Below are 5374 nucleotides of genomic sequence, written 5' to 3'. Positions count from 1 at the left end.
ATGTGGTATTTTGCTTTTTTCCCTTTAATAAGATCCTGCTGGTTTTTATTTTATTGGTACAACATAAGTAGGGGCATAGCGAGCAGATCGAGGGACGTGATCGTTTCCCTCTATTCGACCCTGGTGAGGCCTCATCTGGAGTACTGTGTCCAGTTTTGGGCCCCACACTTCAAGAAGGATGTGGATAAATTGGAGAGAGTCCAGCGAAGGGCAACAAAAATGATTAGGGGTCTGGAACACATGAGTTATGAGGAGAGGCTGAGGGAGCTGGGCTTGTTTAGCCTGCAGAAGAGAAGAATGAGGGGGGATTTGATAGCTGCTTTCAACTACCTGAGAGGTGGTTCCAAAGAGGATGGCTCTAGACTGTTCTCAATGGTAGCAGATGACAGAACGAGGAGTAATGGTCTCAAGTTGCAGTGGGGGAGGTTTAGATTGGATATTAGGAAAAACTTTTTCACTAAGAGGGTGGTGAAACACTGGAATGCATTACCTAGGGAGGTGGTAGAATCTCCTTCCTTAGAGGTTTTTAAGGTCAGGCTTGACAAAGCCCTGGCTGGGATGATTTAACTGGGAATTGGTCCTGCTTCGAGCAGGGGGTTGGACTAGATGACCTTCTGGGGTCCCTTCCAACCCTTATATTCTATGATTATATTCTATGATTATTCTATTACTGCAGGGGAGACGCCACGGTGAGTAGATCTAAGTACGTCAACTTTAGCTACACTATTCACGTAGCTGGAGTTACGTATTTTAGATCAACCCTTCGGTAGTGTAGACAAGCCCTTTGCCTAAACGAAAGCAAAAAGCCTGTTTGAAGTCTGGATTCAGGAATCGCACCACTGCAAGGCTGTGCGGTAATGCCTCAGGCAGGTGGGCAGCTGCTGGAGTTCAGTGATGGTCTCACTGGGAAGTGCAACACCCTCCCTCCAGGAAATGAAGAAGGTTTGTATTATTTGTAGTGCTGAGCCCTACAACACGAGAAGAATCCAGCAGGTTTTTATTATAACGTCACCAGTTCATGTAATTATACAAGAGCTACCTGAAGCCTCATTCACCTAAATCCTATTGATGCTGGTTTTTTCTCTTTGAGTGACCAGGCTCCATTGCAAGCAACCCCTGAAATCTTCCTAGAGGAGTGATAGCTACTGAATAACTGTAAAAAGTACAACTAGGTCAGCACAGCTGGATACAGTCGTGTAGCCAGAACTCACCCTCTGCCGGTAAAGCTTTTTCTATACACATGCGTATCTACTGAGCTGATATAACTTCATACCCTAAAGCGTCTGTTCACAGAAGAAGGTTGTGAAACAAACCCCCAGACTAAGGGGTTCATCTGTTGCTGGGGACAGAAACCTTTCTTGGTCTTCCCAGCTCCCCACTCCGGAGCTGAACGGGCTCCCAGCTCCTTCTCCCCTCAGCACCTCAGCTCAGATCAGTGATATAAAAGAGAGGTGAACCCACAGTGCAGGACTCCTCTGTCTATCACCCCTCCGGTGCTTTGACACAAGGAGCTTCGGGACACCTCCTCCGCCAGCCCCATGGCAAGGGGGCAGCAGCTCCCTCTGCAGGGGGCAATCTGCTCTACGGAGGGACACCGCCAAATAAAAATTGCATCTGCTCACTCCAGCTCTGCTGACTACACAACACGTTCTGTGGTGTGAACAGGGGAACAGCATCACCCAGGCAGACCCAGGCAGAGCTTCTGCCAGACACTCGTACAGCATCGCCCTCTGCAGAAAGGAGCAAAGATCGTTTCCCCTGACCCTGATCAAGAAACCAAAATGCCTGGCTCCAAACGTGAGCCAGAAACCCACCCCAAACAAAGCACACGTTTTCTCCGCTCTTTCCACATCAGAGACCTGCAAACAGCTTGCCTTTCGCAGGACACAGAGTCCTGAGACTGAGGTCAGGAGTTTTCAAGCAAGTAAGATGGATAGATGAGATGAGGCCAGTCTGTTGTCCATAAGCAGCACCCCATCTCCTCCTTTGCACTGACCGTGCTCAGTGCAGAGACATGCCCCTGGGGTTTCAGGTTTGTGACGAATCCCACAGCATGGCAGCAAGTTTGTCTGACACCTCACAAAGCTAGAGAGATAAAAAGCAAAAGGGTCTCAGCTCAAGGCTTTGCTCTGCACAGGTTACTAGCGGCTGTCAAACACACCGTAGCTAATAGTGTGTGGGGGGGTTACTAGAGGTACGTTCAGATTTTGACAAACAGCCAATATTGAGGACGCTGAAGCCAGAGAAGGGAATTTGCACTGACCACTGGATCAGCTTTCTCCTGCCCCACAAAGACTCTCCAGCAATGCAGCCTGTAATGGGGGTCTGGCCCTTTAAGGCTAGAGGATGTAGTTACTCATTCCATGTGTCCAGGGAAAAGCGGATGCAGGCCTGGAAGCAGTCACTGGGAGAGACGCTGCTGGTCCTGGGGAAGGGGCTGTTATGGGAGATTGAAGGTAGAAAAAAACCCAGACCACAGTTCCTCCAAAGGCCTGAGACCTGAAATGTTGTAGCAGGAGTGGGGCAGTGCTCCCCCTCTCCCAGCTGCCCCAGACTGGCATTTGGGGTAATTAGACACAGCTGGGAAGGGTCAAGGAGTGGTCAGGTGATTGGGGTCGGGTGACTCAAATGGAAGCTCCTAGTAGGGGGGCCACTCACGCATTCCTGGAATACCGGATGTTCTGGTACTTCTGGGAACGGCGTGACCCTGCCCCGTCTGATGTGATCCCACCCCCACTGGCGTGACCTCACCCACACCATCAAACTGCATGGCGGACGCTGTTTTGAAGAGCTCGCTGGCCCGCCCCAGCTGGTGTGACCTCGCCCGCACTGCGCAGGTAAGGTCATGGCAGCCGGGATGGAGGGGAGCTCTCTACACAATGGCATCCCCTGACTGGTAACAGACAAATCATCTCCGGCTTTGTCTCTGTGCTGGACCGGGGACAAAGCTCAGAAAGAGGCAGAGGAACGGCTGCCTTCATGCTGCTGGCTGTTCTGGTGCCAAAGCAGCATCTGGAGGGTGAAAGGCAGAACTGCAGCACTGCTTGGGCAGAATGTATTTTCTGGAAAAAAATTCTGCAGGACACATGAATTCTGCCGTGGGCAGTGGCGCAGAATTCCCCCAGGAGTAATTCTTCTTGATGAGCCATTAACACCTGTCTGGCCAGTGATGGCTGCTCCTTTGTCCCTACAGAAAGGCCACCTGTGGGCATCTCCCAGCCTCGCAACATATTTCAGTGGCACATATCACAATACTTCATAACGTCACCTACAATGATCATAGATACAATCCAACAAGATCTTAAAATGTTCAACATATCAACATTTTTTTTAAAAGGGTACCCCAAGCATCACAGCTAAATGCCAGGTAGAACAAATTGTTTAGCATCAGTAGTTAACACACCTTCCAAGGGACCATTCAAGGCAGAGTGGCCCATTAACAACTCTGCAGCCATGGGGTAAAACAGCAGGGGTTCGTGGGTTACAGATGGTTCTAATAAGCCAGGACTCCCATGTCTCTGTTCAGCCCATGATTTTAGTGTCTAGCAGAGTTGTGAATTTACAGGCTCATCTTTTGAAAGTGTTGTGCAGGTTTCCTTTGAGGATGAGGGTGAGGACTGATAGGTCAGGTTCAGAGTGATTGCTCAGAGTACCTTTCCCAGACCTGAAGAAGAGCTCTGTGTAGCTCGAAAGCTTGTCTCTCTCACCAACAGAAGTTCGTCCAATAAAAGATATCACCTCCCTCACCTTGTCTCTCCTGAAAATATATTACTAAGAGTGGTGGTTCTCACTCTGTCTCAATCTGTTCTCAGACTGCCATCAATCACCTTTATGCATCTTCCAAACCTTTGGCTTCCTCTTGGAGGAAAAGAGAATGAGAGTCAATAGGCCCATCCCAATAAGGAGCCTTAATTAAGCTACAGCTTTAAAGGGGTAGAAAATGTAAGTTTAAACGAGTTTGGAATAACTTGCTGTGAGACCCAGAAAAGCGAAGGTCAAATGGGGCAAACTGCCTAGTCCCCAAGAAATCCAAACCGCCTGGCCGTCACCCCAAACTGTACATTTGTCTTATAAATGAGATCTAGGGCTCTCTGTGTCAACGATCAGTCTTGTTCCGCCAATCAAATGCCTCATCCTGTGATACGCCTTGGAACAGGTGAAGAGAAAACTCTTAGACATGGTCAACGGCCAGACTATGTCCGCTGAATGCAGGGTTTAGAGGAACTATCAGGGATTTTGGCTTGTCAGAAGAGAGGACTATGACTGATGATCATAAGTGGCTGTAATAAGAAATTTGGTGATTTGTATGTTCCTCAGTATAACGGCTGAGCCCCACATCTCCAACCACTGGTAGCCACTGCTTGCCGGATGGTATTGGTGTGTCCAGTACATGCTTAGAACCAGGGCTGGATTTCCAGTTAGGCACAGTAGGTACCTGCCTGGGGCACCGGTGTTCTACTGGCACCTAAAAGTTAAAAGTGGGTTAAAAGTTTCATTTTTTACGGAAAACACAAAGGTCAGCTGGGGGTGGGGGGAGCGCTGACAATGCTGGGCCTAGGGGTGCGTAAGGTATAAATCCAGCCCTGCCTAGAAGACTGGTTGTGTCTATACTTGCTTGGCGAAGTGCTGCGGCTCCTGGTTTTAGATGTCTGCCCCCTGGGTTCAATCCTTGCTGATGATCCCCCAGGGGCACGTTGTATGAGGAAAGAGACAACGGGAAGCCAAGTTCTGCTCTGCTGTGTGTGCGGCTGCACTTGGAGTCACCTGGCCACTTGTGCAGGCTGAAGCTCACCCTGAAGCTGCGGAGCTTCTTGTTTTGTCTTTGCCTCCTGTCTGTATTATTGCTGTTACGTGAAAGAGCCCAAGATCCACCAGTGGAGCAAGATACAATCTGTGAATAACGCCTTTGTCTTTCCACTGTTAGTATCGTAACAGCAGCCTGAATAAACAATGACAGCTAACACCACATCATGAATTGGGGAAGCAAAAGGACACACGATGGCGCCAAATCCCAGAAGTGGGTGAGCAGCCGCCCACAACACAGAGAGACCTGGTTTCTCTGCCTTCCCTTCCGCGGGGAGAGATGGTTCTGGAGAGGTTTCCCTGTAGTCCCAGCCCTTAGAGGTGGGAAAGGCCTGTCCAGCCCCCTGCCCATCTCCAGAGCAGGCTGCTCCCAGAGTGACCTGGAAACACTGCACCAGAGCCCAGTGAATATTCTATTGCACAGCGAACTGAACCGAGCCCAGCGCTGTGACCCTTCAACTTGGGCAGTGTGTTTCCCTTTGCTCCCTCATTTCACCCCGGCATTCCTCCTCCTCCGCGGCTGCTGAAGGTGCTCGCTGGCTCTGTCTCTGGGAGCACGTTTCAGGCGGTA

The sequence above is a fragment of the Lepidochelys kempii genome, chromosome 2, assembly GCF_965140285.1.
Source record: "Lepidochelys kempii isolate rLepKem1 chromosome 2, rLepKem1.hap1, whole genome shotgun sequence".
Lineage (NCBI taxonomy): Eukaryota > Metazoa > Chordata > Testudines > Cheloniidae > Lepidochelys > Lepidochelys kempii.
This window is presented reverse-complemented; position numbering follows the sequence as displayed.